This window comes from Vicugna pacos, chromosome 11, assembly GCF_048564905.1.
Source record: "Vicugna pacos chromosome 11, VicPac4, whole genome shotgun sequence".
NCBI classification, from domain to species: domain Eukaryota; kingdom Metazoa; phylum Chordata; class Mammalia; order Artiodactyla; family Camelidae; genus Vicugna; species Vicugna pacos.
In genome coordinates this window covers 18,360,998-18,374,532 of record NC_132997.1, presented here as the reverse complement: position 1 = coordinate 18,374,532, position 13,535 = coordinate 18,360,998, and the positions used below count along the sequence as shown (strand labels likewise).

Sequence of the window (13,535 nt, the reverse complement as noted above, 5' to 3'; positions counted from 1 at the left end):
TATATTTATACCATTTATAAGAGTCTGATGTCAAGATGCTTCAGAGGCATAGAGAGAAACCGGTCAGGTCACCTGTCCATGTTTAAGTTTTATCAGAACTTTGCCATGCTAGCTCTGGTGCTTCATTACTGTTTAAGAAACCTGACCATTCTGTTTTTCCTGTAAAGCACCTTGCTTCTTAGTTACTAGATGACAGTCTTTATCTCTGTAAATTGCCCCTGCAGAAGGAAATGGGGGGTTTTAAGCCCATTTTCTCTGTGTGAATAATAAACGTGAGAGGTTTCAGCGCCCTCCAGGGCTGCCTGCCCTCTCTGAGGTGGTGATGCAACGCGAGACCCAGGCCCACCCAGCCAGGGCGTGGAGCCAGGTGCCGGGCTCCCTCTGGGGTTTTCTTCAGATGCCAGTTCAGGCACCTCTTCTCTCAGTCTGAGCAGCACGCTGGTATTTGTTGAATGGGTTTTGACTTTGACTCTCTCATTGTAATTAATAATTCTGAGAGCTCCATATCCCTGGAAGAAGCATGGCTCTTAAAGCCTTTCCTCAGCTGAAAGGAGTCAAAGGCTGCAGTGATGCTCAGAGCAAACCCAGTCAGCACTCACATGAAGAGAGAGAACTACTGTTGCTCCTTGGGTGCTTTTACAGATGCGCCTATGGAATTAGGAAGTTTTAAATTAAAACTACTTTCTTTACACCTCACTTACTGATTATTTTAATTTTAAATAATTTGCTCTGAAAATCTGCTGTGTCTAAAGAGTTATTTCATAAAAGTGAAATAGGATTCTCAGTTCTGTTTTTTTTTATTCTTTGGCATTTGAAATACCATTTATAAACTGAAAATTCTTTTACATTTTTACAGTATATAACTATTGTAGCCAAATGTCATTCTCTAAAAACATTTGCTCCTACCTTAAAGATTAACATATGGTACCAAAACTGGTTACCACCCAGTTTTTCATTTATTTTTTGCTTTTGAAATTATATATAAGATGTGTGCTTTCAAGTATTTTCCTAAAACTCTTAGCATCTTTCTAATTTAAATGGACTAGTTGAAAGGTAAATAGAATGAAGTTTGATCTTTAAAAACTCCAACTTTGGGGCAAGAATTGATAACATCAAGCAATTTAAAGTTAGGTCTGCCCACACATTATGATATTTATTAATTGTGAATAGCCACATCTATGACAAAGTGCTGGATAATTAAAAGAAATTAAATAAGATCAATACTCTCTTATCACATATGTTGTATAGTTTATATGCAAATACATTCTCAAAGGTTAGAAAAATGCTTCTGATTTGAGGGGAGTGGCAAAATCCTATCTCATTCCAGTTTTAACCTTCTTTGAAATCGGCTTTAATCTCTTCCCCTGGGGTCCTGCTCTGGTCAGTCCCCCCGGGCCCTCTCAACCTCGCAGTGCCTAACTGGGCTGCAGACTTAATCGAGGGATTGAATATTCTTTTCTATTGGTTCTCCTTTTAAAGTATCTCCTATAGGGCTCTGTATACAACAACCCCTCAGTACAATGTATTATCAGCTTCAGAAACATCTTTATTTAGGAAGAAATCAAGGAAACACATGTGACTAATGAGGAGCAGCCTGGTGGTCAGTGGTACTTGAGGGACTACTCACATGTGTCTTGGCAGAGACAGGTTCAAAGAGTAAAAAAAGAATTGCTCAGATCAAAAGAAAGGTGTGGGGAATGCAATTCTGAAGAAATAGAAATGGAGACATGAAAACAAGTCACTTGAATTTTATTAGAATTTATTAGTTATATCAAAATGTTGGAAAAATCATTGTTTAATGTTAAGTTCCTGATAAACTGTAAGGCAAAAAAGGATAGAATCCACATAATTTAATTATAAACCCACAAAACCACAATTCACAAGACAAGCATACAGCTAAAATATAGACCAGAGTAGGAAACAGAGGGGTTCAAGAAGAGAGGCAAAGGCGTGGCTGAGGCCCCAAAACACGGGTTACTCTTCCTTGAAGTTTACCTCAGACTCTGCTCTTTCTTAGGTGCTTGATAAACACTTTGGCTCAGTGAGCGTGGGGAGGATGAGATGTGGCTGGGGAGGGCGAGGTGTGGCCTCGGAGAGTGGGGTGAGGCGTGGCTGGGGAGGGCAGAGACACAAGGACACCCTTGTGGAGGAACCAGTTTTGAAAATGGGTAACACTTTGGCAAGGTGTTCAATATAATGCATTAAGAAGCAGACAGGATTTTTCTGAAAAGTATTTATTTTATGGAAACTCTAAGAGAAAAAAATTAGACATTTTAGTGTTAGAAATAAAGAAATAAGAGAAACTATTCTGTCAATTTTAAGAATGAAAAGCAGCAGGCACCTGGAAAGCAGTTACAACTTGAGATGAGAATATGAAAGAAGCATTAGAGGTCACACAATGTTTTTCTTTGCTCTGGGGCCATAGGGCTTACCGTGAAATGAAGCTGTGTGTTTGCCCTACAGAGCCTCAGAGGGTATGAAGTTCCTTTCTGTTGGGCAACGTTGGTAATGATCTGGGGAGAAAGGCAAATTGTTCAAGCAGCTGATCTAAATTGATAACTGGCCGATAAAAGTTCTTAGCTTATAAAGGATGTTTATCTTTCACTGAACTTTGTTGGACATCTGTTGATGTTCTATGTGCAAGGTAGTTGTGGTAGGTACAGAAGGAAATACAAAGAATTGTAAGGTCCTGGGCTTTTCTGTATATATGAAATGATTTGCTTGATGTGATGTGATTTTGTCAAGGTATTTAGTGTATGTTGCACTACAGAATTAAAATAAAAGGGAACTGTTGGGAAATTGTAATTAAGGACAGCTTTTTAGGAAAGGTGCAACTTAGATCAAGTCCTCAAAGTCATCACTTCTGAACAGAGGGAGGGAAGAAGAGAGAGTATTGCAGATGGAGAAGAGAGTGAAGATATAGAAGTAGAAGTGAATGTGGTGTTGAGGCAGGGAGGACACTGACAGGTGCAAGGGTCCTGGGGCTGTGAGAGGCTGCTCACTCCATTCCTCCAGCATCTCGGTCCCCCTCTGGTGCTCCTGCCTGTCCTGCCACCCCGCAGCCCCACAGCCCTGTTTCAGCCCAGCCCCAGCCCAGCCTCAGCCGTGTCGGGTCACCACAGCTGTCTCCCAGCAGATCTCATCACTTCCAGTCCCAACCCCTCCTGATCTTTCCCCCACAGTCCTCCAGAACTTTCTTCCTGAAATTCAGATTTATTTGTATCCGATGTCTGCTCAGACCCATTTGATGACTGCTCATAGGCTCTGAGAGAAGAGTCAGACTCCGGAGTTTGACGGGCAAGGCTTTCCCTTGCCATCCCTTGCCATTAGCCTCATCCCTCGCTATTTCCTGCCTGTTTAGTTTGTTCTAGCCTTGAAAAGACAGGCAGGTTTTCTGAAAACTTTAGCATTCTTCCTGTCTGCCTTTTACATTTTTTTTCTTCTGCAATCCTAGTGGCCTTTTTAATCCACTGAATTTCTATTTCTTAATCTAAACTCATGTCAAACTTCACTCCCTCTTAGACACTTTCCCAGAGAGGCCTCAGTCTAGAGACTCCTTTTGATGTCTCTTCTGGGATCCCTACACTTGCCTTACTTTCCCATGATTGGCGCCTCATGCATGTCTCAGAGGCAGTAGGGTTCCTTAGAGCTAAGACTCTCCATATTCTGTTTGCCCCTCCAGTATCTAACATAGTGCCTGACATTTCTGGGCAGATCAGAAAATGTTTGATGAATGAATAAACATACTGGTGACCACGCTGACTCAAGCAGAGGTGCTTACTGGGGAGAGGTGGAAATTTTGCTTATATTCACAACATAGTGATTGAGTATTGGGCTCTGAGCCAGTGTGCCTGGGCACAAATCCCAGTTATCCCACTTTTAACTGGGGAACCTCAGCCATGCTTTTTATTCTCTATGCCTTAATTTCCTCATCTACAAAATGAGGATAGTAATAACTCCTGTCTCATAGGTTTCTGTGAGATTTAAATGCATTAATTTTCATGAAGTGCTTAGAAGAACTCCTGGCACATGGTAGGCACTCAAAATGTTAACTGATATTTTGTCATTATTATTGTCATGTCTGAGCAGTACTCTGGCTTCCAGAGTTGCCTTCTTAGCACAGTTGATCCTCATCAATTAGAGATTCTGTATTTGTAAGCCTGACAACTAGCTAGAATTTATTTACAGCCCTGAAACCACTGCTTGCAGGCCCTTTACTTCATTTGCAGACATGTGCAAAGTGGTGAAAAACTTGAGTCACCTGGCGTGCGTCTTCCCCAGCCACGGTGGGATGAAGCAACACTCTGCCTTCTTGCTTCAGCTAATTCTGTAAATAAATGTCTTTTCTGCTGCCTATTTAGTGCCACATTTTCCACCTTTTTGTGCTTTCTGCTGATGACTTGGCCATTTAAAAAGCCCCCAAGCATAGGGCTGCAGTGCTGTTCAGTGTCCTAGGTGCAGGAGGGCTGCGGTGTGCCTTACAGAGAAAGTGTGTGTTACATACAATGTATACATTTAATACAATTTAAATATATTTATTATATTATATAAGGTGACTTTAGAAAATGTAGCTGGAGGCTTGTGGGAACTGAGCACTTTTTCCCCAGAAGCAGCGGTTCAGTGCTCACTAATTCATTGTTCTCTTTGACTTCATACAACATAACTGAATAAGGGGAGCCGACTGTATCCCATTGAACCCTCACAGTAGCCCTTGGCAGTAGGCAGGGGAGGTAATTAGGGTATCCACTTTTTTACAGGCTATTAAAGACCTTATGAGCCAGGTAGAGTATTTATAATGTTTTATGCTCAACATAAGAGCCATGAGTCTTTGAGCAAGGATGTACCACGATGAACTCATGTTTAAGGACCTTGTGAGAAAATGTCATACGATAACAAGAGGGAGACTAGAACCAATCAGGAGAACCAGATCCTAAAACTCTCAATTATGAAGTGGGGAGATTCTGAACTAAAGTGCTGATGTGATAAAGAAAAAGTAGCAGCCAAAGGCTGAACTAATGGATTTGGTAACCATATCTAGAGTATAAATTTAGGCTTTGGTTCTCAAAGGGTGGTCCCTGGAGGAACAGCATCAGCATCATCTGGGAACTGGTTAGAAATGCAAATTCTCAGGCCCTGCCCCAGGCCTACTGAACTGGAGTCACAGGGTGGGGCCCAGCAGTCTGTGAGTAAACAACCCCTCCAGGGGATTCCGCTGCACATTAAGTTTAAGAGCTAATAAGTTAGAAACATTAATCAAAGCTACTGCCAAGCCTCGAGAAAGTGCAAGGCAGAGAGGTGATGTTTATTTATAGGATAAGATGTGTTGTAAATATAAAGAAAAAGGAAAGTAATCAAATAGAAATATTATGTCAATTTTTCCTCAATAAAAGATAAAATTTAACAAAATAGCAGTGATAACTATGCAGTCACAATATGGAAGTGAAGTATTGTTGAGAGGGGAAAACTTGCAAATCAGCAGTACAGAGATGAGAGATTTAAGATGATAAAATTGTTGATCTCCTCTAGCACAGAAAGAGAGGATTGTGGGCCAAGGACAGAGTCTTGGGAATTACTACAAGTTTGGTACTGTACTCCAAAAAAATTCAAATGAGAGAAGAGAAAAGCAAATGAGGAGAGAGTGTAAAATTATAGAAGCCAAGTAAGTAGAGGATTTTAAGAAGGAAGGAGTGAGAAATAGTTTCGCAGTCTTTATAAAGGCTAAGTTGGAGCTGCAGTGTTGGCAGTGAGAACACGAGGGTCACCAGGACAGCAGTTCCAGCCAAGTGGCAGCAGGGTCAGAAGGTATAGCTCTGCCCCTCTGGGTAACATTCCCAAGCCATTGCATTCGATTTTCTGTGAGCTTTGTTTTTGGAACTTTTATGATGGTGGAGGCTAGTTGGGTATTGACGCAGGGAGGCAGCTGGGAGGTGAGACACTAAGCTGTGTTGTTTGCGTGGATCATCAATGAAGGGAAGCTGTGTCAGACTGTTTTCCTTCCTTGCACTAACTCAGTCAGTTAAGGAATGTTTTGCTTTGGAGTATAGTGCAGGACCTTGCCACAACGCAGGTCATGGGAGAGAAAATTCAGAAGATGTGAGGGAACCAGAAAGGCTGTTTATTTCCATTTTTTTCTCACTCCTTTCCTAAACATGCTGTTTATTACCTCCACTCTGGTCATTCACTAATGATGGTGACTTTAACCTTTCCATCAATCAAATTATCAACTGCTGCCATAGGAGTTTAAAGTTACCCAGCCAGTTATGATTTCTGACTTATCCCTCTCCTCTCCACCTCACATTTCGCATCTAGGTAGTGAAGGATTTGGAAGTGATTTGTCATTTCCATTCCAGTTCAAAAATATCACAATTTCAATAGCTCATCGTTTCCTTTGTAAGGATTCCAGAAATGCTTTTTTAGTGCTCTGGGAGAAATGCTTTTCCATAAAATGTTCTCATTTAAGGCACCCTAGGTATGTTATTTACCAGTTACCATATTTTCTGATATTCCCTTATTTCTTGAAGTTCCTTTTCAAAGTTGAAATTTTCTTTTTGAATTGCAAAGGAGAGTTTTATTTATTTTGTCCTTGTGATAATTTGAGTTTTTCCCAAGAATTTGTATATTTTTCTTTCTTAAGAATTTTACCTTTGAGACTATTTTATTTTTATTTTTCAAAACGTTTTTATTGATTTATAATCACTTTACAATACTGTGTCAAATTCCAGTGTAGAGCACAATTTTCCAGTTATACATGAACATATATATATATTCATTGTCACATTTTTTTCTCTGTGAGCTACCATAAGATCTTTTGTATATTTCCCTGTGTTATACAGTGTAGTGTTGTTTATCTATTCTACATTTTGAAAGCAAGAATAAACAAATGGGACCTAATTAAACTTGCAAGCTTCTGCACAGCAAAGGAAACCATAAGTAAAACAAAAAGACAACCTACAGAATGGGAGAAAATTTTTGTGAATGAAACCGACAAAGGCTTGATCTCCAGAATATATAAGCAGCTCATACCACTTAATAAGAAGCAACCAAACAACCCAATCCAAAAATGGGCAGAAGACCTAAACAAGCAATTCTCCAAGGAAAACAAGCAAATGATCAGTAGGCACATGGAAAAATGCTTAATATCACTAATTATCAGGGAAATGTAAATCCTTTTCAAAGTTGAAATTTATTGTACTTTATTTCTGTGCATAATCTTATTCTATTTTAAAATCTGGGTTTATTTTCCTATAGAATAATAACAAGTATTAGCTTATTGGAAATCTGGAATCTCACTGGTTTTCTCCAAAACCTAAGACTGGTCAGAATTTACAGCTTGAGAAATAAAGAGTTAAGAAATAAGTATGTGTCTGTGAAGAGTAGAATTCATATTTTACAGCTATCTAGAGGTATCCTAACTTGCCAGTAATATGGCCTTAGAATTTAGCAGAACTTGAAAATCTGATTATTAGAGAAAATGAATTACATAGTAAACATAGTAAAGTTTCAAAGATGAGCAAACTTAACTTTTCAGCAGAAGCTTTCCATGAATATATCTTAGCTTTCTTTTTGACAGTTTTGGCCTTAATATTATAGTAATGTTTCTTTTTCTGGGAACCAGATACTCTTTATTTTGAAAATACTTTGTTGAATGTATTATTTTTAATGGCAGCTTGTATTTTGTGATATTCAAGTGATCAAGCAATTTATAAGAAATAACCAACATCACCCAAATGTAAGATTATACAGAAATGAAAGAATTTTGGCTAACTTATTGTACACAATTGTTCAGCCAAAGTGGACGGCAGACTCTACCACTTATGCTAATTTACAGGTTTGAAGCAATATTTTTAAAAAATAATGTCATATTTGGTGATATGTAAAATAAAATACTTAGTATGCTGAATAAAATAGATTTGTCATCTTTCCTCTGGTACTTGCCCCAGGACCTGGTCACCCACCAGTTGGTGGGCAACAACCCTGGGGCCACCTGGACCCTGACTCTGCTCATCAGTGAGCTGGTATTAGCCCCAGCATTTCCCCAGCTTCTGCAGTCAGCTCTCTTGTGACCCAGTTCTGCCAACGAGTGGCCAGCAGCCTGTGTACAAGGCAGAACCTGGCATCTAAGTGGACCAGGAATCAATGAAGCCTACCCACATAGCCAGCCCACCAGAATAGAATGATCCATGCCTCATAGGGGGAACATACAGCATAGAGCTTGCATAATGAGAGGGGAGTGTTCTGCTGGGACACAGGATGTTTCCTGCAGAGGGACCCCTCTGCAAGGTCCTGAAATGCAGCTACTGTACCAGACACATAAAAATAAAAGCAGGAAGTTAGGCAAAATGAGGCAGCAAGGAACATGTTCCAGACAAAGCAACAAGATAAAACCCCAGAAGAGCTAAGTGAAGTGGAGATAGTTTACCTGAGGAAGAGTTCAGAGTGATGATGGTAGAGATGATCAGAAAATTGGGAGGAAAATGGATTCACAGAACAAGAAAGGAGTTTTTACAAAGAGTTAGAAAATATAAAGAATAACCAAACAGAGATGAAGAATATGATAACTGAAGGGAAAAATACGCTAGAAGGAATCGACAGTAGACTAAATGATACAGAGGAAGGAATCAGTGAGCTGGAAGACAGAGGAAATCACTGATGCTTAACTGAAAAAAGAGTAATAAGAATGAAGAGAAATGATAGTTTAAGAGACCTCTAGAGCAGCATCAAGCACACTAACAGTCACATTATAGGGGTACCAGAAGGAGAAGGGAGAGAGAAAGGGACTGGGAACATATTTGAAGACGTACTAGCTGAAAACTTCCCTAACTGAGATAGGAAACAGTCACCCAAGTCCAGGAAGTACAAGAGTCCCAAAGAGGAGCACACCAAGACATATTGTAATTAAATTAATGACAAAACTTAAAGATAAATGGCTAATATTGAAAGTAGCAAGGAAAAATCAACAAATAACAAACAACAGAACTCCCATAAGGCTATCAGCTGACTTTTCAGTACAAAGTCTTCTGGCCAGAAGTGAGTTACACAATATTTAAATTGATGAAAGGGAAAAACCTACAACTACAGATACACTGCCCACAAAGTGAGCATCTCATCAGTAAAGGCAAACATATAGTAAAGGTAGGAAATCATCCACACACAAGTAGGACAGTTAAAAGACAAAAGTAGTAAAGTCACCTGTATCCACAATAAGCAGTTAAGGGATACAAACAATAAATTAGATGTAAAATATTATATCAAAAACAATAATCATGAGGGGAAGAGAGTACAAATGCAGGATTTTTAAAATGCATTTGAAATTAAGAGGTCAGCAAACTTGTAACAATCACATGTATATATTGCATGCTAAATAAAAACCTCATGGATACTCACTTTGGCAGCATGTAGATACTGAAATTGGAATGATACAGAGAAGATTAGCATGGCTCCTGCACAAGGATGACATGCAAATATGTGAAGCATTCCATATTGTTTGGAGTTTGAGATTTGTGAATTTTAAGCACTATATATAAAAATAGATTTCAAAAGCCAAATTTATTCTGTATAGCACAGGGAATATCAATATTCAATATCTTGTAATAACATTTAATGAAAAAGAGTATGAAAATGAATAATGTATATATATATATATATATATATATATATATATATGCATGACTGGGACATTAGGCTGTACACCAGAAGTTGACATATTGTAACTGACTATACTTCAATTTAAAAAAAAACAAACAACCTCATGGTAATCACAATCTAAAAATATATAATAGGTACATAAATAAAAAAGGAATCCAAACATAACATTAAAGATAGTCATCAAATCACAAGAGAAGCAAACAAAAGAAGGAAAAAGGAACAAAAAAAGACCCACAAAAACAACCCTAAAACAGTTAACAAAATGACATTAAGGACATACATATCAATAATTAGTTTAAATGGAAATGGGCTGCATGCTCCAATCAAAACACATAGAGTGGCTCAATGGATACAAAAATGACCCATATATATGCTGCCTACAAAAGACTCACTTCAGATCTAAAGACACACAGACTGAAAGGGAGTGTGTTTTCACTCCCAAAGTGTTTTCACCCAAAATAAGCATAATAGTGTTTTCACCCAAAATAAGCATAATACATTCTGTTCAAGTGCACGTGGAACATTTTCCAAGATAGATCACATGCTAGGCCACAAGTCTGGGTAAATTTAAGAAAAATGAAATATCAAGTATCTTTTCTGACCACAGTGCTACAAGACTAGAAATCAAGTACAAGAAAAAACTACCAAAAAAAAAAAAAACTAACAAAACCCCAAACCCACAAATATGAGGAGGCCAAACAATATGCTGCTAAACAACCAATATATCTCTGAAGAACTCTAAGAGGAAATTTAAAAAATACCTGGAAACAAATGAAAAGGAAAATATAATGATCCAAAACCTATGGAATACAGCAAAAGCAGTTCCAAGAGTGAAGTTTATAGTGATACAAGCTTGCCTCAGGAAACAAGAAAAATCTCAATAAACAACCTAACCTTACACCTAGAGGATTACAAAAAGAACAAACAAAACCCAAAGTTAGTACAAGGAAAGAAATCATAAAGATGAGAGCAGAATGAGATGAAATATAGACTTAAAAAATAATAGAAAAGAGCAATGAAACTAAGAGCTGGTTTTTGCAAAGATGAACAAAATTGATAAAGCCATAGCCATATTCATCAAGGAAAAGAGAAGGGCCCAAATCAGTAAAATTAGAAATGAGAAAGTAGAAGTCACAACTGACACCACAGAAATACAAGGGATCTTGAGAGATTACTACAAATACATGCCAATGAAATGAACAACCTAGATGAAATAAACAAATTCCTAGAAATGTACCATCTTTTAGGACAGAACCAGGAAGAAATAGAAAATATGAACAGAACCAGTTACCAGCAATGAAACTGAGTCAGTAATAAAGGGAAAAATAATAAAAAAAAAAACCCTACATACAAAACTCCAGGACTAAATGGCCTCAAAAATGGATTCTATCAAACATTCAGAGAAGAGTTAACCTATTCTTCTCAAACCATTTTGAAAAATTTCAGAGGAAGGAACACTCCTGACCTTGCCAGCATCACCACGAAACCACAACCAAAGATATCACACAAAAAGTAAAATTATAAGCCAATATCACTAATGAACATTGATGTAAAAATCCTCAACAAGATAGTAATAGAGTGAATCCAATATACATTTAAAGGATCATGAACCATGATTAAGCAGGATTTATCCTAGGGATGCAAGGATGGTTCAATAGCTTCAAATCAATCAATGTAATACACATGAACAAACTGAAAAATAAAAACCATATGATCTTTTTAATAAATGCAGAAAAAGCTTTTGACTGGATTCAGCATCCATATATGATATACACTGACACACACACACAATAGACTATTACTCAACTATAAAAAAGAATGAAATTCTGCCATTTGCAACAATATGGAAGGACCTGGAATTTATTATGCTTATTCAAACAAGTCAGAGAAAGACAAATACTGTATGAAACCACTTATACTTGAAATCTAAAAAATAAATCAAACATGCATATAATAAAAAGAAGCAGAACCACAGATATAGAGAACAAGCTGGTGGTTATCAATGAGAAGAGGGAGGTAGAGAGGGGCAAAATATTTTTAGGGGATTAAGAGATACAAACCACTATGTATAAAACAAATAAGCTACAAGGATATATAGTAGAACACAGGGAATATAGCTAATACCTTACAATAGCTGTAAGTGGAACATAGCCTTTAAAAATTGTGAGTCACTGTTGTATGCCTGAAACTTACATAATATTCTATTTTTATTATACCTCAATAAAAATATATTTTTAAATTGAGTTTTGGAAAACTTTACTAGAATTTACTTGAATGTGTTTCCTCAAGTAATTTTTTATATGTTCCCATAAAAGGGAAAATGAGAGCATTATTTACATTCTAGGATAACTCAAAAAATACTTATTAATTATTAATGGTCACTTTTAAGGCTATTCTGGAAAAATGAAAATACTCTATATAGTTTACTAATGCAGGTTCAGGAAGAAATTTTGAATATTTGTACTTTCTGGATGAATTTGGGAGCTAGATTTTTGGCTTGTGATTTCTTGTAGCATTGTAATTGGAGAGTGGAATTAACTCTCAGGATATTAGTGATTGTTTATTAAAGTTATTCCTTTTGCTATGGGCTATTTAGAGAATATATGGCCTAATTTCCCAAACTATGCATTGTAATACTGTAGTCTTGTGTGTAGATATTGGTGAAAAATAGTAACTTAGATTTTTTTTAAATATAGGTATGAATACCTACATTTACATATAAATAATAAGAGCCTCACAATTTTGCCTGTTTAAGGTGTGTTATATTCCTTAATTAGTTGCACAGTAAATGAGCGTCCCTTGCAGCTTCCTTGCGCAGTAAGAGCTACCTGCTGTTCTTTGATTACAGGGCAGTAAGGGCCTCCTGGCAGGGCCGTGTCTCTGAAGGTGCAGCTTCTCTTTAGCTCTCATTGAGCAGCATAAATGACCTTCAGCAGGTGAAATGTTGTAGTAAATACAGCGTTTTTAGGGAAGAGGTAATGGGTTAGGATTAAGACTGTTAAGCTTAGACCTTTCCTATTCCCGTTAGAAAAAAAACTACTTCTGAAGATTTTGAACAAATACACCCATAGCACCAAAATACTTCATTTATAGTAAATATATGCATTTCTGTCTTGTCTGCCCATAGCTTTTCCACTGCAAATGGGTTAGGTATTTGTTTTGGATTTATAAATAGTAAAGAGATTTGATAGGGTTTTTTTTTATTTTGTTTTGTTTTTGATTTAGTTTTTGACAAGCAAGATACAAGTTTAGTTTCACACTTCATATCATATTTATATTACCTGTTCACTATTCTTCCTCAGTAGATAAAGAGCAGGTGTGCAGGGTCAGCTTCAGGCTCCCACGCGGGGAAGATAGTAATGTCTGTGTCTGTGGGCTGTGGCTCTTTACGGCGGCCTCTATTGGGATCATCTTTGAAAAGCCCTGGGAAGCTCTGGAGAAACAGTTCGCAGCACGAGAACTCGCTCCCTCTCGTCTTTTCAGTCCAGCCCCCACTGAGCAGTTAGTTCCCAGCCTGTGTGAGCAGCTGCCTGACACTGCAGCTTCGCACAGCTGGAGTCTGTGCTTCCTTCTCTGGTACCTTCTCTTGTTTCTGTTCTCCTCCTTTTTCTCTACCCATTCCTCTTCCTTCTCTTTTATTTTTACTCATCTATTATTCCTATTTAATTTACCCATAGGGCTTTCCCCTTTGATTTGGGTAGCAAAGCATTTTTTCCCTTACACTGTTCTGGTAAATTGCATGCCTTGGGAGAGCTGGGCACCATTTGGATGTGAGGGTGACTCATACGTTGGCACAGTTGCTCTCAGCTACCTTGACAAATTGTGGAGAGTCCAAGGTACCACTTTCTGAAATGCCTCGGGTCAAATATTTGAATTAGAGTGAACATGAT

General features: G+C 37.8%; 1 protein-coding gene and 1 non-coding gene across 15 annotated transcripts in view; both read left to right on the top strand.

Annotated features, from left to right (window-relative positions):
- The window catches only part of LOC140699183 (formin-2-like), a 129,800-nt gene that overhangs the window by 61,894 nt on the left and 54,371 nt on the right, over positions 1-13,535 (top strand). The window lies entirely within an intron of this gene.
- Positions 9,383-9,485, top strand: LOC140699958 (U6 spliceosomal RNA). Its single transcript, XR_012078183.1, has one exon. It is a non-coding gene; the product is annotated as a U6 spliceosomal RNA (small nuclear RNA).